Source organism: Miscanthus floridulus, chromosome 13 (genome assembly GCF_019320115.1).
Source record: "Miscanthus floridulus cultivar M001 chromosome 13, ASM1932011v1, whole genome shotgun sequence".
Classification (NCBI taxonomy): Eukaryota; Viridiplantae; Streptophyta; class Magnoliopsida; order Poales; family Poaceae; genus Miscanthus; species Miscanthus floridulus.
Genome location: NC_089592.1, coordinates 22,660,823 through 22,687,440, shown reverse-complemented (window position 1 = coordinate 22,687,440; position 26,618 = coordinate 22,660,823). Strand labels below are relative to the sequence as shown.

General features: G+C 46.1%; 1 long non-coding RNA gene and 1 pseudogene across 1 annotated transcript; one reads left to right on the top strand and one right to left on the bottom strand.

Annotated features, from left to right (window-relative positions):
• Positions 1-1,021: 1,021 nt before the first annotated feature.
• Positions 1,022-3,392, top strand: LOC136502016 (uncharacterized). Its single transcript, XR_010770396.1, has 2 exons — positions 1,022-1,217; positions 2,917-3,392. It is a non-coding gene; the product is annotated as an uncharacterized lncRNA (long non-coding RNA).
• A 621-nt stretch (positions 3,393-4,013) lies between these two features.
• Positions 4,014-5,925, bottom strand: LOC136498900 (E3 ubiquitin-protein ligase WAV3-like; annotated as a pseudogene).
• Between the last annotated feature and the right edge of the window lie 20,693 nt (positions 5,926-26,618).

Below are 26,618 nucleotides of genomic sequence, written 5' to 3'. Positions count from 1 at the left end.
TTCTAGAGAGAAACGGGCCGGATTGAATCCAGGCCAGGTTGGTCCACAACCGAACATGCCCTAAGTCCTGTTCGTCTCCTCCCGGCTTCACGCTACAGTTGCTTTCATGAATGAAAGGACATGCCGGCGTTGGAGATTCTCTTCTCTTTCCATGAAATATTGGGCCTGATTGGCTAGTATTAAAGTCGGCTAATAAGCTAGTTAAAGCTGATTTGTTGTGAGAGGAAAAATACTATAGATTCTAGCTGATAAGTTTAAGCGAACAGGCCCATTGTTAGCAGCATTTTATTTTATTGATGCTTCGTGTTGTTTGTGTGAACGCAAAAACTAAAATGTCGCGAGCACAAATAACACCATCTGTGCAAAAATATACAGTTGTGTGACCGCAAATATTACCATGTGTTGGAATAAAGTTACAATACAAGGGGCCCGGGGGGAGGAACTCTGGCCTGGCAGTGGGGAAGGGTAAGACGGGAGGGGTGAGGTCACCAAAGTTGGCGGCGAGGGAGGTGGCCAGGCAGGCAGGGACAACTATGGCCATTGATGGTGGCACGCAGGAGGCATCGGTGGGAGGGGCGAGGAGGAGACCGCCGCGGGTGCAGTAGGGTATCGTTGGAGCTCCATGGCCATGGCCATAGCCACGATCCACGAAGCTCTGATGAGAACCTGCCGTGCCGAAGCACACTATCATGCTCCAATTCTCTCTTTTCTAGGCACTACTTAGGCGACACAATGTGAAGGGCCTTAGTCTGTTGTCCTGCTACCATTTTAAGGGTTGCCAATAAAGTTTTGTTTTATGAGTCCAAGGTGCTGGAGGTGCTTGTGAGCTTGTCATAAGCCACAATCACTAGGCTATGAACCCTTTTAGGCCTTGTTCCTTTAGCATATTCCCGGCCGGATTCGGGGCCCAATCCCCGTGGATCAGCCCGGCGTGGATTTAATCCCGGCCCATGATAGAATTCGTGTTCGGTTAGTCCACGCGGGGTTCCTAGCCCGGTCCATCCCGGCCTAATCCTCTTACCCCGGCCCGGGAACTGAGCCCGGCCAGAGGTGGCGTGGGAGAAATCCCCGCGTGCGCACGCGAAAGCGCATCAGGGGAACGGCGGAGCGCACGCAAGCGGCGGCGGCGGCACGACGCGCTGGCGACGGGGCCGGCGTCACGGACGCTGAACTCTTCTCTACGACGTAGATCTCCTTCAACGCCTGCCTTCTCACCAGTAAGCTTCTTCCCCAATCTCTAGTTCAGTTGAATGATAGGGCATTTAGGGTTCTTGATTTGGTTCTTGTTCTTTTTATACAGAACATATTGCAATTATGTGGGTTGGCACTGTGATCTTGCATTGCCATAAATGTGTTGTCCTGGGACTAGTGCCCTCCTACTTCTCTTAATCGAAGGTTGCATGCTTGTTCTGCACTGCTCGGCTTGCATGAAGATGAAGTGAATCTTGTCTTTTGTTGAGATACATTCAGTTTAACCTAGCAAGGGGGCTATGTGTCTACCTCTGAAAAAAAGTCTGGTACTGATTATTGTGGCATATGCCAAACAGGGCCGTAACATCATTCGATATAGCAAGTGCGCCTGTATAGAAGCCTGTCTTTGTTGCTTTCTTGTGAATGCATTCTGAAGAGGCCATGCCACTAGTCTTTTTAGTCTGTCATACATGCCATGAAGAAAGAATTCAGGTGACTGCAGCCAAGCCATAACTAATATACTCTACTAGTTCTGTAACAGGATATCCTGTTTTTTGACTTTGACATTCTGTAGATGTGCAGATCCTGTTTGTATTAACAGGAGATTGCTTGCTAGCATTGCAATGTGCAGACCTGTTTGTATTAACAAGAGATAGCTAGCTAGTGTTGCAATGTGCAGATCCTGTTTTCGATCATCCTATTTTCTGGAAGTATGTAAATATGTCATCTGAAGGGCAGGCCTGGTGCAAGCCTGTGACCGGAAGGTCCTGGGTTCGAGTCGTGGTCTCCTCGCATTGCACAGGCGAGGGTAAGGCTCGCCACTGACACCCTTCCCCAGACCCCGCACAGAACGGGAGCTCTCTGCACTGGGTACACCCTTTATGTAAATATGTCATCTCTGTTTCACTATTTTCTGGAAGTATGTAAATATGTCATCTCTGTTTCACTATTAATTTTAACTTGTTGACTGTTATCTCCTTATAGATGGTTAGATTCAGGTCTAAGCTTCTTTATATGTCAATTTTTTTGCTGTATTGGTTGAGAAAGGAAAGTATTCTAATCTGTGTTAATAAAAGAAGATCTCGCTGGATCTTTAAAGGCGACTCATTGCGATATATCTAGAAAATTACTATTTGCTGTAGTGCATCAAACTGTATTTTTACCTGAAGCAATTAAGGAGCTCATGTAAATAAATGGAACTTGATTGTGGTTATCACTTGCCAACTAATAAAAGGAACTGCGTGTAAGAAGAACAGCTTTTCTGACTCTGCTTATTATAGGTATTTCTCTTTTGCCATTGTAATTCCTGGTTATCACTTTGAACACGCCACAACTTCTTAGGTTTTGGCATGTCTACACATTTTCTGTAGGATGAGTTTGATGAAATGATTTGTTTTCTATATTTTAGTGTTGGTACTGTACTGTAATTTCTCACTACACTAGACCTATATACATTACATCTGCTTGTCAATGAAATCTACCTGATGTGCTCAAGAATGTTAATTTGGATTTGTGGATATGTTCTGGCTTGATGAACCCATGGCTTCACTGGCATTGTAAGTTGTTGGGTTGTTGGCTAGATATCATCTGATCTTCTACCAATGCTGTTTTTTTATCCTTACACTTAAGTGCTTCGTATGCTGTTTGTACCTATCATCCGGCCTCCCTTTTCGCTGAACTTGATTGTGGTTATCACTTGCCAATTAATGTTGTTTACCTGTGCAGCTCGTTGCTTTTGGTGTCCTGTTGCTACCTACAATGATGGGGCAACAGATTCAGAGAAACTCCACCTTACAAAGGTGCTAGCGTCAGAATCATCAAGTGCCCTGTCTTATATTTAAGACATCAGACTAATCTCAACTTTGGGTTGTAATCGTCGTGAGAATTGCAATCCTGTTCGCTTGATCGTATCAGCCATGCTTATCAGCCATCAGTCGGCTTATAAGCCACATAAACGATCAAGCGAACGGGGTGTATTAAATTTGACTATGTATGCACGGGCTAGCGTACAGACCTCAAGAGTAGTTCAGATTGTCTAGCTGGCTTAACTATATTGATGTGCAAATGGTTTTGCTGCATAGGATTACAGATTATTTTGTTCAGGTCATGTCCAGAACCAAATATGTTTTAATTTCAAGCGTTCCCTGGTATGGCATCAACTTGTAATCTGGGTGCACTTTTATAAATATTCCTTGCATGTTTGACTCAGTTTCTATTTTGCTGTGTTCGTTGTCGTCAGTTTTTCATAAGTTGCAGTCCGACATCTAGTTTAATTGTTGCAAGTTCAGTTTGATTGGAGGCAGTACTCAAACTACAAATATGCCATACGTACAATCAGGAAGTTAACATGTATTTTGAGAAACGAATTCTCCAGCTGAAACCAACGTGTCAGTTTGACTAAGACAGCTCAACCGAACAAGAATTGGAGGCGGGGAATGAGTGCAAATAGCAGGGAACTAAACCACAAAGGGAATGAGTGATGCACAGGGATCAACTCAATCCCGGCAGGGATTAAATCTGCCTGGGGACCAGAACCCCAGCAACCGAACATGGCCTTAAACAAATTCTAGACTTCACCTCAAACCAAAGCTCTGCTAGAACTTAAAGCCGTTCTTTTTCGAGACAAGCCATTCATCCCTTGACAGAATAAACTTTTTTTTTGGCATCCAAATAGAGCAATTCTATTTATTAAATATCCATCCAAAAATTAAATAACAAATTATTGAACCTAACGAAACATAATCATTTCACCAGATTATTCATATGCTGCCATGTGTCAGCCATGACAAATTAGCACAAGCTTAGCGCTTGACGGCTTGAGTGGCACAAGACGGCGGTATTTCCTCAACATGCTGAGACGAGGGATGGCCGACGCCAACCTTGCCTCTAGGCGCGAATGAAGAGGAACGGCCGTGCTCCCATTCTCCGGCTGTTGCAGCGGCGGCGGCGGTGCCTGCTCCTGGTTCTCGTTCTGCTCACGCCACAGCTTGGATAGCATCTCCATCTTCTGCATCGCCGGGGTTGCGAACACGGACGAACATGTGCCCCCTACCGAGCCCTCGGCGTGTCAACATTGAGCCGCACCGAGGAGCCGCGCTGCTGCGCCTGCGAACCTCATGCCGGCAAGGAAGCACGCGCGGCCCCTCTCCCGATACTCCCTCGTCGTCGGACACGCGCCGGCTCAGCTCGCGCAGCTCGGCCACCAGCGCCTTGCACAACGGGTCGCCGGACAGCTCCGGCGCGGCGCCGACCGGCTCAGCAGATCCCGGCGGGCGTCGAGGATGCGCGCGGCCTCGGCGTTGGCGCCGCGCTCGACTGAGGCCCGCGCCAGAGCCATGTCCTCCGCCGCCTCCACGCGCACCTGCTCCCGCTCGACCTCCATGGACGGCGCCACTTCCGCGCCTCCAATGGCCGCAGGACCACGGCGTCCTCGCCGGCCACGTCAACCGACTGCCCGGTCGCGGTGTCGAGGTAGGTGCACCTGACTTTGAACAGGCGCGTGGCCACCTCGTCGACGGAGTAGGCCCACGGCACGTCCACGAAGAGCAGGAAGCGCCTCTCCTCGTCCGCGTAGAGCTCGCCGACGTCCACCGTGGCGGCGTGGCCCTCCGCGTCGATGCGGCTCTCTTAGGTCGTAGCTGCCGGACTTGACCTCCCGGACGCGCACGCCGGGATGCAGGCACTCGAGGGAGATGCGCGCCTTCTGCACGGCGACGGAAAGGAGCCCGCCGATGCACTGCGCGAACACGTCCTGGGTGACGGCGTGGTTCTCGATGAAGGAGAAGGTGCCGCCTGTGACCTCCGAGATGAAGTGCATGGCCGCCGCGTCGTGGTCGGTGCCGAACCCGAACGTGTGCACCGGCGCGCATCGGTCGTCGCTGCCGGCGGTGGGCCTGATAGATGGTGGCACAAGGACGTCGTAGGTGTTGGCCGTGTTGAATCTATTGTAAGGACGGAAGCCGGCATGCTGCCTGCTCTGGTTGTCTTGACCGTCAGAGAGGAGGATGACGCTGGCGACGGCGTTCTTGTGCTGGCGGCCGTCGAGCACCATAGCGGCCACGTCGAGTCCGTCGCGGATGTTGGTAGAGCCGGACGAGGCTAGAGAGAGACTCCACCGCGCGCTTGGCCGCGGCCTTCCCGTCCTCGGACATGCGCGTCAGCCGGATGACACGGCGCCCGTCGTCTGAGAAGGCGACGACGCTGAGGCGGTCGCCGGAGCCGAGGTTGTCGATGAGGAACCCCATGGCGCGCTTCACCAGCTCCAGCTTGTGGCCCTCCATGCTCCCGCTGACGTCGAGCACCGTCATGAGATCCAGCGGCGCGCGCGCCGAGGACGACTCCGCCACCACGGTCGCCGCGGGCGCCTTGGCGTGCACGAGCACCGCGAACCCGTCGCTCGCCGCGGCCTTGGCGAGCGACGGGTACTTGCAGTGCGTCTTGAGCACCAGCATCCCGTTGCCAGACGCGCCATGTGCGGCATTGCGGCTGCCACCGGCTAGCGTGGCGCGCGCCGGCTGCAGCGGCTCGACCGGGTCGTTGTCGCCGTACTCGGACACGGAGCCGATGGCGAGGTCGGGCGGCGACGCGCCAGCGCGCGCTGCAGACCGGGCAGACGCCCCGCCCGGGGACGCAGCGGAGGTGGAACGTGTGGGAGCACTCGGCCGTGAAGATGGCTTGGCCGTGGTGCATGCCACCGAAGCAGACGGGGCAGTGGCTGCCGGTGGTCATGGCCATGCCCATTCGCATTCCATACCACAGGTATTTGGCCGCAACAGGGCAATATGCGCAGCAAAAAATGTTAGTTTAAAAAAAACAGTGTGTTAGATTTAAAATTAGTTTCCAAAAAATATTAAAATTAAAAAAAAAATATGTGTTAATGAGGACTGAATTGCTTGCTGTAAAATATTTGAACGGGCTATTTTCAAGATGGCTTGAATACATGAATTGGGCGTGATCGCTGTGCGTTTCAGCCGCGTTTTAGGCTGCCGCTGGTTACCGTTTGGTGTATTTTTTATGATGTAACTAGATTCCGAACAGGCTGAAACATAAAGAAAGATTGCGAGATTTTTTGTGCAATATTTTGCGAAACTGTCATCTTTTTTCTTAGACGAGTGTGGTCAAGCGGCGATGGCCAGGTGGCGCGAGTGGGCGCGGCGGCGGCGGTAAGTGAAATTTTCGTATTTTGGTCTCTTTTGAAAACAATTTTTAGAAAAATACCAACGCCAAAACAATTTTTAAAAATAGATCATTTTTAGGCGTCTTAGCACATGACGCCGAGATATGAGGCTCGGCGTCGTGTCACTCCACGCCGAGGTACTGCCACGTCACGGGAGACCGGGGTCGTCGTCGACACGTTGGCGCGTGGGTCCGAGACGTCGGCGTCGTGTCAGCCGACGCCAAGTACCCAACATCGGCGCGGTCGGACTCAGCGCCGAGCTCTGGCCCCATCCGGAGCGCGGCCCAGGCGGCCCAACAAAGAACGGTGGCCCAGAAGCTCGGCGTTGGATCACTTAACGCCGAGCCTCCAGACCTCGGCGTGACCCGACTCAACGCCGAGGCCTGGACCCTTTAGGCCGCGCCGAGGCCCCTTCTTCTTCCTCCCTTCATTCTGAAACTTAGAGGTTCTGGACGTCCACATAGGACGCTCAGACCAGTGGACAGGTACATGAAACTTAGAGGTAGGTAAACTGCAATTTATGAAATAGCGGAGGCACAACGATTACACTCACATCAAAAGTAACAATGGCATGTCGCAAACTAAACCTAGCATGCCTTAGGGGATTGAAAGAAACAAGTGATACAGACATTACAAAGGGAACACACTCACATAAAAACTAACAATGGCATGTTGCAAATTAAACCTAGCATGCCTTACGAGATTGAAAAGAACAACTCATACAAGCATTCCACATTCGGATTGACTAACAAATGTTGGTCCTAATAATGCTCCCACATATTGAACTGAGTTGCGCCTTCCCCATAGTATCCTCCAGTTGACGGAGGCGGTGGTGGTGGCGGTGGCGGTGGCGGTGGCGGTGGAGAAGGAGGTCCGTCCTTCTTATGGTTCGTGCACTCGCAGTACGGATTATTGCATAGTGCCTCCTCTGCATCATTGCTGTTGTCGTCGTCCGACTTGTCCCTGTTACCACTTTCAGGGCCATACTCTAGGTCAAAGATGCGTCCCTGTAGATATGTGATGTACTGTTGATGGGGATAGATAGGAAGAGGGTCGACCCATCTAGTGAAGCCACAGTTATCTGGACAGCTTAAATCCTGAAAACCCATCTACCAATAAGTACTACTAGAAACTACATGCAAATCTAAAAAAGGAGAGAGTTCAAAGGCAATACAAATCCTCGCGGGCATCTGAAGAAACGACGGCCTCCACCGTCACAGTCGTTGTACATCTGCACAACGCAATCCAAACCGTGGCGGCATTTTGGCCAATCTTCAATGCGCTTATCGTATGATCTAAGAGGTCTCTCACGGGTGAAGTCACTCTTCCTCTCCAAAGGAAATTCCTCTATTGCTTCTTCAAAAGAATCAGGACCCAGAGAACCCTCCCACACAATCGGAGGTCCCTTCCTCACCCCCTTTCCTCTCCCTCCACCTAAACCCTTTCCACTCGAGGAACCTCCGCTCGACATTTGCTAAAACTAAACCAGAAAACAAGTTGTGTGGATGTGGAGCAAGACATGGAGCACTATATATAGAGATGAAGGCAGGTTCACCATGAATGCTACGTGACAAAAAACATGTGTGCCTACTCATTTATTGAATCTGAAAAGGCTAGATGCTTCATCTGAAAAGCCTACAACCATGACTAGTCATTTCATCTGAAAAGGCTACACCTGTGTTTTGTCACTTCATCTAAATGCAGTACATCACTCTGATATTAATTCATTGCGTATACAGATACAACAGTAAACGAATCTAGGCTTTTCAGTGAGTTTTCAAATAGACTAGTACCCCTTTCAGTGACTGCAACAGTACTTGTAGCCCTTTCAGTGACTGCAACAACACAAGTAGTCTTTTCAGTGATACAAACAGTACCACTACAGTCTTCGGATAGTTAACGAAGTACATGGCATAAGACCATCTGAAATAAAATCATAGTGCATTACAACATAATAAAAAAAGTCCAGGGAATAAGTTCATCTGAAATAAAAGCAGAGTGCATTATAACATAGTAAAAAAAGTCCAGGGCTATACGACATCGCTCGTGAATGAACCAAATACCTACTGAGTGCAACGAGACCACTTTCCCTTCCTCTCGGCATCGGGATTCTCCTCCATCGCTGCCTTCGCTCGGCGCACACGCTCAATCTTCTTCTCCCTCTCCGCCCGGTACGCAGCAACACGCCTCCTTTCCTCCTCTTCCTTATGCTCCTTTTCTATAGCCTTCAGTCTGCGTCTCTGCTCAAATCTCTCCTTAACCTCCGCATCCCACTCCTTCAGGCCTTCTAGACGCTGCTTGTCCGACTCCTTGATCTCAGTGTCAATCCACTGCTTAAAGTCACACAGTGGTGGAACGGTCTGCAAGAAAAACAAATTGTTACAAAACAAATAAATAAGCAATACTTAATATCACAAGAAAATTAATTAACAAAATAAAAATTCCTCACAAACGATGCACGGCGTTGTTGCTTTGTAGGTTCCCATGCATAATTGGGACACATCCAGTACCTCTGCCTATATGTTTCCTCATCTTCAGAGATGTCTACCTTGCAAGGATCACCATAAAAGCACATTGGTCGAGGAACACCTTCAGGGAGAGGCTTTAGGTCGTAGGGATTTGCCCTCTGGCGACCATAGCTACAATTGAAAGAATTTAGTCATATTAACGGAGAACCAAACCTAAACCTAGGGTTTTCTATTTGTTGCACAGATAATGAATAAACATTGGGATTACCTTGGAATACGAGCTTTACCACGCCTTGGCATCCTAACGCTACGAAGAAAACGCCTTGGTCATAACAAATTGAAATGTAATGACCAACAAATTAATAAAATACGTAGTAACCCTAATGACCAACAAATAACTAACCCTAATGACACCTACAATAAACAAATAACCCTAATGACCAAAATAACTAGAAACCAAACTAACCTAACATGTTCATCACATATAACAGTTAAACAACAATGCACTCAATCATCCTAAGCCATACATTTTGCAAATGCAAACACAAATATACCAAATCACCAAACAACCATGATTCCAAATGATTAGGGACAATGTAAGCACATCTACGCGGATAGAATGGAGGAGGGGAGGGACCATTACCTCGAGGAAGCTTCGGGAGACGAGATCCGGGCACCGGGGGTCGATTTTGGAGGTTAGAGTTTCGTGGGGGCCGTGAGGGATTTGGGAGCCGTGGGGGAATGGAGGAGGGGAGGGAAGAAGAAGAAGGGGCCTCGGCGTGGCCTAAAGGGTCCAGGCCTCGGCGTTGAGTCGGGTCACGCCGAGGTCTGGAGGCTCGGCGTTAAGTGACCAAACGCCGAGCTTCTGGGCCACCGTTCTTTGTTGGGCCGCCTGGGCCGCGCTCCGGATGGGGCCAGAGCTCGGCGCTGAGTCCGACCGCGCCGATGTTGGGTACTTGGCGTCGGCTGACACGACGCCGACGTCTCGGACCCACGCGCCAACGTGTCGACGACGACCCCGGTCTCCCGTGACGTGGCGGTACCTCGGCGTGGAGTGACACGACGCCGAGCCTCATATCTCGGTGTCATGTGCTAAGACGCCTAAAATGGTCTATTTTTAGAAATTGTTTTGGCGTTGGTATTTTTCTAAAAATTGTTTTCAAAAGAGACCAAAATACGAAAATTTCACCGGCGGTAACCACGATAGGGGAGATGCGTGGGTGTAGGCGTGCGACGGCGGCCCGCTTGCAGGCATGCTTTGGCAGTGGCCAGGCAGTGCAAGAGCATGAAGCGGCGGTGGCAACATGTGCAAGTATGTGTCGGCGGCATCATAGGGCACGGACTTGGGTGCGTTGCGGGCAGCAGCAGTGGTCGGGCGGTGTGTGCAGTGGCGTTGGCAATGTGTCGCGTGCCAAGATGGCGGCAGTTGTCGACATGGAGAGGGTTGCAGCGGCAGCGGCAAAGGCGCGCCGGCTAGTCGGCCATGACCATGACATTGACAGAGGTGGAAGACTAGAGATGGAGTTGACATATAAAGTCAGACGGGTTTGCTGAATATGAGACTCAAAAGAGAGTAAGACCGGAATAACACACTTTATTAATATTGGAACTGGGATGATACATGTGTAATGTTTAAGGACCAACCATACACTCTTCCCATTGATCAAGCTGCCAAGTAGGCAAGCACCACCCTCGACGTCGGTCGCCGGTCGCCGGGAACTAAGGCGAGTGGCCAGACGGCGCAGTCCATACGACGAGGCGACGAGCTTAGGTATGTAGTCAGGTGGAAGGTGCCGGACTCTGCAGCCTCGTTGCTTTTGCTTCGGTCGCCGCCGCTAACTCATGGTCCGGTGACGTCGATGCTTGCGATAGCGTGCTCGGGCGGTGATTGGGGACCTCGTCGAGCTGGACCACCGGCGCGGGGCGGAGGGTCACGACCAGCGCCTGGCGCCACCGCGCGCCGCAGACCGGGCAGGTTCCAGCGGAGCCGGCGACTGCGTAGCAGCCGAAGTGGAACACGTGGGAGCACTCCGCCACGAAGGTGGCCTCGTCGCAGCTTGCGGTACCGGCGTCGCCGCCGCATACGCCGCAGCGGTGGTCGCCCGTGCTCGCCATGAAACCTGTCGTGTGCTTGATGCCGTTGTCGCCGCGAATGCCTTATAGAATTGGACACGGAAGAAATTTGGTAGTATGGCACTGCTGCTTACCGGAAGGTACAATCTTTGGATGGTATTAATTTTGTTCTACTATAGAACTACTCGCGGATTAATTGGCAGGATGAACTTTTTACTGATATTTATGCAGGTTTTGAGGTACATGACTTGAGATAGTATTAGTAACTTCATAATTTTTCTATATTGGAATAGATTTTTTCTATTTAACTGTTGGTAGATTTTTTTTTCTAAATCTGTCAAACTTCAGTTTGTTGGATTGTGCTTTAAGATTTATACTTGTTGCTTTAATAAGCAGGGCTATTTTAGGAGCTCATTTGCCAAAAATACGAGCTGTGCTGCTGGGTCAGGTGGCTCAGTGCTGGTCCTGAGTTTTTCTGGACTTGGAGCCAAACTAATAGTGAGGCCGAAATGGGCCCTTCAATGTAAACTTATAACAAAATAACACCTAAAATATAAGAAATATTACCACACCCAACAGGTGTCTAAAAGAAATATTCATATAAAATAATTTTATATATTAAGTTATCTCAAATATTCATTCTAACGTTCCTCAATGCAAAGTCACCGGTGATTGCATCAATATCACTTCCACCCAATAATTTCTTCTCGATGCATAATATTGTCAAACCATTTAGTTTTTTTGAGACATTGTAGACAGTGACGGATGCAGAACAGGCTTGAAGGGAGGCTGATCTCTTCTTCTTCCTCTCTCTCCATTTTTCTTATTTTCTCCGCCTCTTCTTCTTCCTCATCCTCCCTAGGGTTCAAAATTTCGGCGAAATTTCGCGAAATTCGGTAATTTCGGTGGTGGCCGAAAGAAAAATCCAAAATTTTGTAATACACTAGTACATGTGTTATATGACTTTAGACTCAATTTTTTATTGTTTATATTGTATATTTTTGTATTCAATAGATGTGTAGTCATAAATCATACTAATATTTGTTTAGATTTAAATGTTTTTTTTTAGAAAAAGCATACTTCATGTGCTAGTCTCTAAAAAAAATTCGCCGAAATTTCGGCCGAATTTCGCGAAATTCGGTAGTTTCGGTGGTGGCCGAAATTTTTGCAATACCGAAATTAAAAACCCTGCTCCTCCCTATATTTCCATTGATGCACCAGCTGTAGGGGGCTGGAGCCCCCAAGCCCCCCTTTAGATCCGCCCTGATTGTAGACAAAGTGGATTAATTTTCTTCTTGATGCAAAGATATTTGATTTTCGATTTACAAATTGAAAGTGAGGGAAGAGTAGACCAAGTACCGACGATCAGCAACAGACCAACAGCCGGCGTTCATGCACCAGTGCGTGCCGATCTGCAGGATGCAGCAAGCTTGTTGCGCAACCGCCCGGCCATGTAACATCCGGTCTTAAAAACAAAATCAGATTTATCATATATGCGCCTAGGAAGTTCACACATACAACAACAAAGTGAATAGTATCAGAACAATGTTATTAAATAACGTATACATAACTATATTAACACTTACAGCAGAGTATCGCGGAACGATAACTAATCTTCAGGCTTCATTCTTCATAAGGACGGCTGACTGGGATAACATATGCCTAGCACTCCTGTCAATCTTCTAGGAACCTCTATGTCTTCATCCATCTTCTAAGCAACTTTTGCTAGAGGGTGGGGCGTGGAGGGAATAGCAAGGGTGAGCACATGTCGTACTCAGCAAATATAACATGGATGAATGAGGGCTCAAAAGGCCGACACTGTTGACTGCGGTAAGCACTTTTAGTAGATCAAGTTTTATCATTAGACCCCGAGTTGCTAAATTATGCTTAAGCTTCAGTTTCCACATAATCATTAACAATGGCAATATGACAATAATGATTAAACATGAGCATCAACATCATAGTAAAATAAAAACCCATAATTCCGTGAGTTTTCCAAGCCACTCGTGACCGTAAAGACGACTGATATACCAGTTTTACACTCTATAGAGGTTGTACATCTTTACCCATGAGCCGTGATTTACCCTTTCGCCCAAGGTGATCAGCCTCTTGACCCACTACCAAAAAAGATCGGCAGGGTTCACTATGAAGTCTTTCAAAGATTTGTCTAACACGGTAGTAGCCGCAAGGTTTTCAATTGGCAAGAGAATATAGAGCCCCCTTTCGAATGGCACATTCCATGCAGGCTATACATATAGGGACAGATGTCGCACTATACTCAGCTCGACAAGCCCCTTTTGCGCCCTTTCGGGTAACCACTAACAAGCTAGAAAAGGTCCTCATACTTGATTTAAGCCAGAGCCATATAACACTCATAGTTGTACTGTAAGTCCTAGATTTTGCTCATAGATAAGTCCTTAAGATTCCATGTTGCTAAAAAGCACATTTTAAACATCATTGCATATGCCATTAGCCAATATTATGGAGCTTCTTGATTAAAGTAGAGCAACTAGCAAAACTACCTATATGCATGAACCATAGGTATCAAGGATCAGGATAACAATGTGCTAGGATAAAATCCTTAAGGGTTGATCAAATTAGACACATGCATGAATGTAGTGGCATTAATGGTGAATAGGTATCAAGGAAAGCCAATATTATACTTGCCTTTTACTCTTGCTTTCCACTCAATATATAACTACTCGGATTCTTCAGCCTTCATCTTCAACTTCGAGTCTCCAGTTGAAAGGTCCTAATATGGCTAGAGGGGGGGGGGTTGAATAGCCTATTTAAAAATCTACAAATCAACTAGAGCAATTTGATTAGTATGACAAATAGCGAAATGCAAACTTGCTCTAGCTCTATAAAAGTTGCAAGCCACCTATCCAACAATTCTAGTTGCAATGATTACTAGGCACACAACTTGTAATGTTACTACTCACTAAGAGCTCTCAATCTTACTACTCTAAAGAGCTCCACTAGATGAACTTAAAATAACAAAGCAAGCACTCAATTCTAATTACACTAAAGAGCTTGCCACAACTAGTTTGCAAGAATATAAATCAGTGAGTAGGGTGATTATACCGCCGTGTAGAGGAGTGAACCAATCACAAGATGAATACTAAATCAAACACTGGGAGAATACCAAAGGGCAAGAGACAACCGATTTTTCTCTCGAGGTTCACGTGCTTGTTGGCACACTAGTCCCCGTTGTGTCGACCAACACTTGGTGGTTCAGCGGCTAAGAGGTGTTGCATGAACCTTGTCCACACAATTAGACACCGCAAGAACCTACCCACTAGTGAGGTAACTCAATAACACGAGCAATCCACTAGAGTTACCTTTCGGCTCTCCGCCGGGGAAGGCACAAGACCCCTCACAATCACCACGATCGGAGCCGAAGACAATCACCAACCTCCGCTCAATGATCCTCGCTTCTCCAAGCCATCTAGGTGGCGGCAACCACCAAGAATAACAAGTGAATCCCGTAGTGAAACATGAATGCCAAGTGCCACTAGATGCAATCACTCAAGCAATGCACTTGGATTCTCTCCCAATCTCACAATGATGGAGATGAGTGGGAGGGCTTTGGCTAAGCTCACAAGGTTGCTATGTCAATGCAAATGGCCAAGAGAATGAGCTTGAGCCAGCCATGGGGCTTAAATAGAAGCCCCCATAAAATAGAGCCATTGTACCCCTTCACTAGGCACAACACGGGGTGACCAGACGCTTCGGTTAGTTCCACCGGACGTAGGACCCCAGCGTCCAGTCGCCCGATGCTTGCCACGTGTCATCGGCTTCAAACGGCGATCACCCGATCTCAACGGTCAAGTGATGACCAGACGCGTCAGTTAGAAAGTGACCGGACGCAGGACCCCAGCGTTCGGTCGTTTCCAGTAAGGTTCCAAACGCGAAATTTCACGACCGGACTCACTCGGCGTCTGATCACTCAACGTTTCTTCTGTGCGCCTCACGTCAGCCTACGTCAACACTGACCAGACGCACCCTGCCAGCGTCCGGTCACAAGATCGAGACGCGTGCTCACTGCTGCTACTGATCGGACTCTAAACCCAGCGTCCAGTCACTCTGTGAACCCTTATCCTTTCTGTATAGGGCGCCGGTGGTGTGACAGAACCGCCCAATTTATATAAGATCAAGTACGGTTGTCCCCGCTAACACATTGACACACCCATACTTTCACTCATATAAACCCGGTAGTCCGCCGAGTGTCCCAAAAGACCTCGGTAAATCAACATCACAACCAAGATCGTGTGATTAAGCAAATACACATCACATACATCGGGTTGCAGCGGAAATAATATTACAAAGGGGTTAACAAATAATAGTACAAGTTTGGGTTTCAAAACCGCTTAGTGAAAACAACATAGCTTTCAAATGATTACATTAATATAAGTTCCAAATATATTGCTAGCATAGTGACATCATCCGACAAAAGCATATAGATGAGAAGTAAGTATAGAATCACCGAGCCCACCGGTAGTTAGCCACCATCATCAACAGGTCGAGAACATCACCTGCAACAAGGTGGGATAAACCCTGAGTACTCGAATGTACTCAGCCAGACTTACCCGTCGTAACCCAGAAATAAAGTGACACCAAGGATCATGCAAGGCTTTCTTTAGTGGGCTAGCCGACTCGTTTGCGAAAAGCATATGTTATCATGAATAAACCATTTTTAAATACTTTGCATCATCTTTATTATAACCTATCCATCTAGGTAAGCATCTATACTATAGCAATCACTTGATTAACTAATAACATCCAGTTACCAATTTAGATTTAGCATATCCCGTAACATCCAGATAACCATCATTGTTCCATAATAATTACTACGATGCAGTAACTCGAGTCAAGTGCTCACTATCCAGGAGCGATGGCGATTCGAATCGATTCCTAACCAGCTGGTGATTTATTCCTTACACAAACCTCACTCACCCGCTAAAGTGAGATATTGATCACCGAGTCAACTTTCCAGGAATCTCGAGTTTGCCAGGAACCACATGTACCCGGGGGCCGACCGACTGCACTTTGGTCTTATCATCTCGTCCCCGTGTCCTACCACACCTGCTCCGGCACAGTGCATTGCGGGCAATCTACTCGGCCCGAAAAATCTCCCAGCTTCACGGTCGGAAGGTACTTTATCCGGCCAGCTAAATGTAAGGCATGCGTTCAACATGACTCGAGGCCCAACAATGGTCGGTCCTTAATCGACACAGACGGAAACTAACAGCACCCCAGAACCCTGTCTGGTTGCCTCCAACTTTTTCCGTCCGGTCTCCAATTATCCATCACACATGGTTAATTCCAGGATATCATTCTTTCCATAGCTAAATTCTTCCAGTAACCACCTATAAATGTAGGTGACTGGGTATCACCGATCGCTACCGGTCTAAGCAAGGCTAAGCAGTTATTCGATCCTGACCTAACAGGGTAAAAAGGTAATAAGGCAGGCAAGGATAGTAATAAATGCATCAACGGTTTCAATCAACTCCTACAACTTAATGCAACAATATATAACTCATATATAGAAAGAATTGCTTTTATAAATTAGGAGACTTATAATGCTCCGGGGCTTGCCTGGGATCCGACACAAGTCAGTTCAGTTAGCTTGCACCATCCTGGTGACATCTCAAGTCCTAGCACTTGCTTAGTCCTTCCATCTTCGGGACAGATCCATCAAACACCGTCTTCGGGTTTGGCTCTAACATCACGTCCTTCACGTGGTTCATCTAGCACACCTAGATGAGATGCAATATGCAAGTGCATAAATATGAAGAATAGTACCATGAGACACATCACAAAATAGCAAGCAAGACAAGCATAGTTTACACTAACACACTTAAGTACTTTGCGATGCTTAACTTAAACATCACACAATCTATCATGCTAAGATGGCAAAGAAGACGACAACACCAATCATGACACAAGTTTCCCAAGATCTCAAGTGCTCTAACTCAGTCATCATTCAAGGCATACATCACACTTAACAATATACAAGCAAGCACTATAATTGTAATCTGCTAATTTCTGGACATGCAAACAGCAGCTACAAGATTTAGCTATAACTGGAGTTACACAAATCCAAATGACTTGCAAGAAGACATTATGGAAAGCTTATGAAATTTTCTACAATTCATCTTTAATCATCTTAGCATGATTCTCAAGTTAACTAAGTCAAATATATTCATTTACAGAGACTGGTCCACAATTGACAGAAAACAGCCATTTCTGAAACCCAACTTTAAACAGCTGTAACTCTTAAACTACTTGGCCAAATGACACCAAATTTTAATAGAAGCTAGATACATGAATTATCTACAACTTTTGTATAAACAAGTTTCACAACAAAACACATTATCATGAAGAACTTTGCTAAGTTCCCAGATCTGTCCAAAAACCACATTTGCAAGAAAATAAATATTAACTTATGTTACAAACACATAATTAGGCAAAACCAACTTTACCAACATTTCCCACATGACTAAAGAACACCAGAAAACCTAGTGTCCATGGCCAATTAAATTCTTTTAATGCATTTCTTAATTTATTTTATATAACAGGGTGACTTAATGAACATATACCAAAAGTATACAATAAATTCTACAAAAATTACAGTGGCTCACATATCCTATCAATAGTCTACTGTACAAATTTCACTCCATTTGTATATGTATAGCAACCTCTATGAAAAAGACAAGTTGCTAAAGCAAGAAATCATGTGAGAGCGAGATAAACCAATAACTCACTCATACTTCATCCAATACTCATGAAATTTTTACCACACATCAACTATCACATGAGTAGCATGCCACAAAAATTTCACTTCATTTGGAGCCCTACAACTATAGTTATGAAAAAGACAAATACCACTAGCATTACAAACCTAGCTGCATAAATATATTTTTACCGTTAAAACTTTAAAGTAAAACATGTAATATTATAGATCTAGTGCATAGAGAATTTTACAAGGATTCCAAAAAGTCCTCATTTACTATTTTATGAATTTTCTACGATTTACTATGAATTTCCAAAGTTCCTGCAAAATAATTACAAACCAGTCCTTACGGCACTATTCACATGAGTCACTGACTTCGCAGTTAGGACCTCCCCTTTTCTCGAATTTGAGCGCGAAGTCCATCAGCTTCATCCCTCGGCCGGAAACAGAGCAGTTCGCCGGAGCTCGTGATTCCGGCCGCCGTGGTGATCGCCAGCGACGAAGGAGGGGTCCCGGAGCATCAATGTGCCCAGCCGCACCTGTAGGAGGTCCCAAACTTGGACGAAGACTGCCGGTGGAGGGCTGGCCATGTGAGCCAGCGACGGCCGCGGCAGCCTCGCCGGCGCTCGCTCTTCCGGCCACCGTGGTTCTCAACGGCGGCAAAGGAGGGGTGGACGAGCACCAAGGGGGCATAGCGGACTCGTAGGACCATCTTGCATGTCCTGAGATGGGCCAGAATGGCCTGGCCGCGTGCACAGGTGCCCACGGCGGCCACGGCACCTGTGGCAGTGCGCTACGGCCGCGAAGAAGGGCCGAGAAGTGGCTCGCAAGGCCAAAGAGAGGGCGGTTGAGCCGGTGGCGCACGCGGTGGGACACAAGAAAGCACGGGGGCAGCGAGAATGCCGCGTCAGTGAGCTTGGCCAGCCGGCCATGGCAGACGCGCGTCCTGCCTCAGAGCGGAGTGAGGAGAGCGCGAGAGGGAAATAGAGAGCAAGGTTGAGTGGGAGGGCAGGCGGGCGTGGCCTTCACGCGGTCGCCAGCGGGCAGCGGCGTCAGGCTGGCCATGGTGCGTGGCAGCCACACGGTAGCAAAGCCCGTCAATGGTGGCCACGTCCACAGACAGGTGTTGCCCGTTGAGTCATTTCACCGAGCACGTGGCGGGCAGCGACGTGGGCAAGGTGGAACACCGTTTTGGGCCTCTTCCAGGCCGAATTAGACATTGGGCCATAAACAAAGTTTGTTCACCTCGGCCTGCTCTATGTTTCTTATTTAAGGTGCCCGGCCATTTGAGCTCTGTAACAGCAGATAATTAAGCTCCAAAATGAGTGTCAATATGTTAACAGCGATCACGGAAACTCGCTTTCGGAGGTCGAAACTCGATCAAACTTAGTGCAACCTTTTGCAGTCTCTTCTCCATAACATAACCTTCAACCTTTATTTTGGGGTCAAGTCGAGTTGCTTAACGAAAACATGAGAACGCGACATGCCAACGTCAACGACGATGAATTCCAGACTCAGAAAAATTCTAAGTACCTGAAAACAGCTGATGATTCAATCTTCGAGCCTCTGTTTGACTTAGTTCCAAGTTGATCTGGTTCTTGTTCCAAAAACAAAGTTTGTTCTACTCTACTCAATCTTCAACTTTTATTTAAAGTACAACTCCATGCAAGCACTGTAAGTGGTTGGTCCACATAGGTCAAAGTATCGTCACTGTAAAGCTTAAATTAGAGTTATTTACCGATTGAGGCATTTTCTGGCCACCTGCTCAACATGAACCCTTCATAACTTTTGTTCATGAGTGCAAGTGGAGTTGTTTGAGCAAAGTACCAAGGTTTGTTTGACTTCATAGGCTTCCATCCACTTGATAAATCAATTCATGCAAAGATATGACTTATCATTTCATGTGACTTTTTGATTCCAAACTTCATGAAACTTTTCCACGGGTCTAGATGGATGTGTGTGGATGTAATGTACATGGAAGAAGTATGTTTAGAATTACTCTTGCATAATCTTAACAAGGGTCCATATGTAAGTAATTGTGCGTGGCCCAAGTTTAAGTTGGAGCTCCATCATGTAAATTTGATCTTGACACCTTGATTACCACTTGACATGTCATGTTTGAGCTCAAACCCATTGCTTAACTGGTGATAAACGCCTGGGGTGTTACAGGTGGCACCGTCGAACTGTCCGCACTCTACGGACAGACACTCCGCCGGTGAAGTTTCCAACCCTTGCTCAAATGTGCCAACACCTTGTGCACACGTGTTAGCATATTTTCACAAAAACTTTAAAGGGTGTTAGGACTCCACTAGATCCTAAATGCATATGCAATGAGTTAGAGCATCTAGTGGCACTTTAATAACCGCATTTCGATACGAGTTTCACCCCTCTTAATAGTACGGCTATCGATCCTAAATGTGATCACACTTACTAAGTGTCTCGATCACCAAAACAAAATGGCTTCTACCATTTATACCTTTGCCTTGAGCCTTTTGTTTTTCTCTTTCTTCTTTTCAAGTTCAAGCACTTGATCATTACCATGGCATCACCATCATCATATCATGATCTTCATTTGCTCCACCACTTGGACTAGTGCTACCTATCTCATAATCACTTTTGATAAACTAGGTTAGCACTTAGGGTTTTATCAATTCACCAAAACCAAATTAGAGCTTTCACCAGTGCTTACGGATGGTTCTCCTTCTACTTGTAGCAAACACCAAGCACAGGAAACACATAAGCAGACAAAGAAAGGACATCTAAGAACAATACACCACAGGAGAGAAAACAAACGTACTAAAAGAAAGCTAGTGCTACGAGATCACAAGAACGCTAAAGACGACGCTATCATTAAAAAGAAACGACTAACAAGAGCTTTATATTATGAAAGAAAAGAAACAACTGCAAGCTTGATTTATTTTAGTTAAATAAATTCATGAGAAACTACCAATTCAAATTAGTCAAATTATATTTTTATTTTAGAAAGGTCGAATTAAACTAATCATATTTTAAATATAAACATGCATGTATCATTTAATCAAAGTAAACTTTAACTTGTCAAAATAAAAGAACATGTGAGAACATCTATTCAAATTATACATGATGCGTGTTGGAGCTAATCGTATTTTATTCATACATAATTTGATATCATTTATGTCAGTTAAACTTTAACTTGCAAAACAATGTAACATGTGAGCACTAAAACGAGTTTATGATATATATCGTGCTTGAGCTAAGCAAATTATAATTAAAAATATATTCAAGTTGCTATTACCTAAGTTTATGCTTAAATGCAAAGGACCGACGTGACAAACCTATATCATTTTTAATTATAAAACTAATTACAAGCATATTAATCAATTCAATATTTAGCTATATATAGGAAAACATACGACATGAAAAGCATTAACACTACTGCCTAGAGCGCGTCGATACGAATCTAATGCAATTTGAATGAACCAAATCAGAATTGGGATGATCCAACAACGGAGATTACGAACCAGTGGCAAAACCGTGAATACCTCATCATCTTCCTTGGTCCATCTACGTACAGAACAGCAATGGCCATAGGAGGTTGCTATGTTGCTCCATGCAGGGAAGGGAGGGGATCTCGGGCAGGCCGGGCTGGCCGGCGATGTGGCGGCGGCAGGCCGCGGCACATCCAGGCTGGGCACACGGGGTCGGACTGGCCCACACGACCGCACAAGGGCGTCAGCGTGCGGTCTGCCCTGCCCGAGCAGCGCCGGCTGCTCCAGCTCGTGGGGCTAGGGGCCGGGGCGCGATCCGGCGGCGGCGCGTAGAGCCAGGGCGCGGCTGGCCTTAAGGCATCCGGTGGCGCGCACGAGACCAGCGCTGGCCCAAAACGGTGAAGAAAGAGTGCCGGCCATGGTGAACCTCACCGGAAAAACGCAACAGAAAAAAGGAAAACAAAGGGAAGGGGTCAAACAATGATGGATTCAAAAAGAGGACACTACGGTGTAGAGAACGATGAGACAAACCTTGTGGTGGTGGTGGAATTCGCTAGAACGCAAAGGTTTGGCCGGAAAAGGTCGTCGGAGAGTTCGCCATACCCTTAGCCGTGGCAAACTTTGGCTTCAGACTTCAGATGCACGAGGCTACGGGTGGCGGCTTGCGATGAAGGTTTTAGATCCGGAACCAGCACGTGGAGCACAACACGGGCATATATATCGGTATGGTTTAAGGTCGGTGAAAAACAAGATATTTTTATTATTTTCGGAATTAATGAATTTCAGGATTAAAATAATTTTAGAAAAGCTCAGAATTGATTTTTGAGCCGCGAAAAATACTCCGAAGGCTTCGAAAATTTGAGGAAAATTCCCAGAGATGATTTGGAACATGAGGAACCCAAATAAAGTATTTAGAGCTAATGAAAATACATCTTGGAGCATCTAAAAATTAGATTATGCTCACATAAAATTGGGGAAAAGTTCCGCAAAAAGCCGGAATGATTCTGGGGAAGAACTTAAGATATGTTGATGAATGATGACTCAAGTGAATGATTTAGAGTGGAAGAAAAATGTTATGAGAAACTCCATACGAAGCCTTAAGCTGAGAAACGAGGAATTTGATTATAGAAAAAAAAGACGGAGACATGCTAGAGAACGATAAATGACTTACCAAACATGTTTGAAAATTTGACACACACAGCACACAAAGTCACAACAAGCTAACATCACATCACGAAAAGCCTGTCAAATTAATATGAAAAAGTTGGAAACCAAAGTTTTCTATATTTAGATTAGCGGAAACCTAATTAACCTTAGAAAAATTTATACAAATATTAGAATCACTTATTTTATTTAGTGTTTTCCATGCACAATCCAAAATAAAAAAAAAATTAGAGTGTGACAGGCCAACCGTCACAACTCTCAACGTCGACGCAGCGACGCCGTTGGCAGTAGGGCCCCTCCGGTCGGCGGCCAGGAAGGAACGATCGTTGACTCGTTGTGGGTGGCCGGGAGGCGAAAGTCGAAATGATGAAACGATCTGTGTGACAGTGGGATCAACGTGACGTGATGTGATTAGCGTGTGGTGACAGAGGACTCGCGGCTTCGTTAGCCCATGCATTGGCCGATCGATCTGTTGGCATTAAGCTTTTTTTTTTGTCTTGGACCAATCATTAGTACTAATCTTAGTATTAGAGGTCTAATACCTGAGAGGCCCAGTGGCTCGTGGGGCCTGGAGCGGCTGGACCGCTTGCCCCCCTGAGCAGGTGGCTGGGCTGCAGAGCAAACCCTATGGAAGGAAACGTACTCTAGCTAGTACAGAACAACATAAACCCTAGCGTCGTACTAGGTGAGTGATCGCCTAGCAGGCCCAACACCTTGCCCGGTTGACTTCCTTTCGTCTTCCCCATGTGCAGAAGAGGGAAAGTGCATGGGCTCCTAATTTAGGCCTGTGCATGGGCCGGGAAACTCACCCATTCCACTGTGTCCCAGGCCCACTCAGAAGATGGAAAGTGGATGGGCTCCTAATTTAGGAAGCATATCACTACGGATGAGTATTGTGTGCAAGCATGCATATCACCGTTTCTCGAATACCACGGTGCATACAACAGCCTGAGAGTCTGATAAAAAAAACAGACTTCTAGCGCCCGGACGTCTGATCCGGGATGCTAGCGTCGGACGGTACCCACTCAGTGAGCGAGCACCCCCAACGTGTTGGTTTCGCGGGCGAGCGCCCTAGCAGTGGGCCCGCACTGTCCTGGATGTCGCCCGCACCGCCGCAGTGTGCCGGGCTTGCGGGCGAGCATCCCTAGCAACGGGCCCGCGCCGTCAGCTGCTTCCCACGCGCATCCCATGTGCAACCCTGATCTACTTTTGAAACATCCAGATGCAAACAATTGAAACATACATAGAAGACAGATTAAACACTTGAAACATGTGTCTGAAATACTTGTAAAAGCACCTCAAAACACTTAAAAAATACGCTTGCAACATGCATTTATATGCAACATCCAGATCTGCTTTAGCAACGTCAAGATGAAAATACTTGCAACATACATCTGATACTGATGAAACATTTAGAACATTTTGCTACATTCCAATCTACTTTTGCAACACCGATACGAAACACTTGCAACGTACATCTAAAACATCTGAAACATTTGAATTGTATACTTGCAACATGCATCATATCACCGGTGCGGCCTCCTCCGCCGTTTGCATCAGGGCACCGCCACGCCGCAGCCGTAGCAGGACGCGAGGCCGGAGGCCTTCTGCGCTAGGGCCCGACGCTTCTCCTTTGCGCTGGCGGCGCCTGTCGGCGTCGTTGGGTGAGGCGGGCAGCGGCAGGAGCAGTGGGGGCGGGCGCGCGGAGCAGCGGGGTGAGCGGCGGGGCGAGCGACATGAGCAATGAAAGTGACGGATGCGGGAGCTCTATTAGGCTGGTATGTAGGCCCATGAAGGAGCGTCCGGACGGGACGGCCGTCCTGCACACATCATTTCCGTAAAAAATAGCTGCATGTAGAATCTGGGCCAAGAAATGCACATAAAAAAGACCTCCCTTCAAACTTGCTACTTTCAAGATTTTGTCTCGTCCCTTGCTTAGGTTCTAAGCTTGAATTGTCATTTTTCTTTCTTCCGGGAAATCCGGATCGAAAGAGAAGCGCAAACACCGGCATGCAGAGAGAAGGAAGCTTCTTGTTACCTTCGTAGCATGCATTCACGAGGATAACTGCTAGGAGTAGGTGTTTTTTTTGGTACTAGGAACATGCCCATGCGTCGTAACGGGAGAGACGGCCACGGTCGAGGTTGATAAACATGCATGACTTTAGTAACACCCCTCCGCCACAACTCAAAAGAATTCAACTTAAAAGCGAATGCTACACAAATGCCTTTGGATTCCTAGTAACTCGGGCCTTTGGATTCCTAGTAACTCGCAAAGTCGAATGTTAACAACTTATAAAACCTAGGGCCTTTGGATTCCTCGCAAAATCGAATGTTAACAACTTATAAAACCTAGGCGGATTTAATTTAGGTTGAGCCCGATCAAGCACCCTAGGCCGATTTAATTTAGGTTGAGCCCGATCAGGCTCCCTCTTGGTCGAGCGTAACTGGACTTCTTGACCTATTCAACCCAAAAATATAAATTTTGTAACTTGTTTTTTGTCTGATGTAATCTTATATTCATTATATTAGATGAATAGTTTGTTTTTTCCTGAATAGTCACTTATTTGACTTATTGTTTCTTATCTTATAGTCTAAACTCATTCTTAGAACTAAAACTATTAAAGACATATAAGAACACGATGATGTTACAAATAAACATCAAGTCTTGATTAGTACAATGAAATTATATTACATATAATCATTGTTCTAAGATAATTGAATAATGAGACCTCAGTTGCCAAGTAGGTCTAAGATCATTGATAGTATATATCAAACATGTAATAAATAATAGGGAAACTCCTGTTTTTCCTAAAAAATGTAGCCACAAGCAACTGACATATCCTTCATATTCTCAAACACCAGAAATGCTAAGGCTCAGCAACTATCACGATCTAGATAAAAACGGTACATTATATCAGCTAAAAATGAGTGTGGTTGCTTCATGGAGCAAACCGGACATAGTTCCATCAATCAAGACACTAAGTGAAACGGAACTGACCCATCAACTTTTGCAGCTGCAAGTGTCTTATGGTATAGGTTACAACAAACTTTGTCCCTAATTTCTAGGACTACCTCAGAGCTGACAGTTACCCTAAAATGTTTTAGTTTCCAAATAAAATGGCACTACATTGAAACATAGTTGCATTTGAACTATTGAAACTCACACATAGAGTGAAACATCAACTTTCGGTGCACTCTCTTGGGATCAGATTTTGCACCGTTTCAGATCTGATGGATCCATCAGGTTTACTGACCCATCCTGCCTTTCTTTGCTCCAACTCATAGAACAAGTCATGGTTCATCAGATAGCTAGAAGGGTGGAACTTGACACTTGCCTATCCTGAAGCTAGGTCTTTCATCAGAAGACCCACAAGGGCAGCAGCATCTCGGACAAGTAAAAGGTGGTCTATGCTTTCTGTTTCACACAAGAGAGCGATATGGTCAACCGGAGGTGTCCTCATCCTTATTCATGCTAAGCTGCTGGAGCTTCTCATGCAAGCTAGCAACATTAGCAAGTTCATTGTTCCTGGACTGCATAGCGACCTCTGTTGGCTTTGTATCAAAATGTCTAGGGTTCCTCCAATGTATAACACTCATCAACTGCAGGTGGGAACAATGTGTCAGCCAATGATAAGTCTAGGTGTAAAAATTATAGTGAACAATCATGCACACTTCTATATGTAGTCTAGGAGAAAATTTTAGGTAGATATAAGTTTTATAGAATAAGAATACTTCGAATATCCTACTGCATATCATAAGTCTACAGGTTGATAGAGTAGAAATTGAAAGTGCTCACAAGCATGCCTCTTACCTCCACACCAGAAGCCTTGAACTCCAGACCTAATGTGACCTATCTGCTCTACATTGTTGACATGTAATTACAATTACCCCAATATCATTGATCCATTTTCCTAGAAGCTATTATTCTATTGCACAATTTATAAGGAGATATAACTCAACATTAAAGAAGTGATAATACATAAAAAGACGTTTCAAAGGTAACCTGATAGCATCATCTTGTCTCCAAGTTCTAGTAAAATGTTCAATTTCTATTATTTATTTTGCTCTTATCTAGCAGAAATCTAAACACTATTCTTGATTCACGTAGAGATAATAAGATCTCTGTACCACGAAAACGGAACTTCTCTACACAAATCTACCAATCTTTACATCACTCTGCAGTCTACATCCATGAAACCAGTTTCAGAGGAATGGTAAAATCAACATTACTTGACCTGGACACTGACAAAATAGGCACGGCCGGGGCATTTACTGAGCTATAATTCATTAGCATATTTTTTCAAACTTGAAAGCCCCTTAAATCCAGTAAGCACCACTTGTAG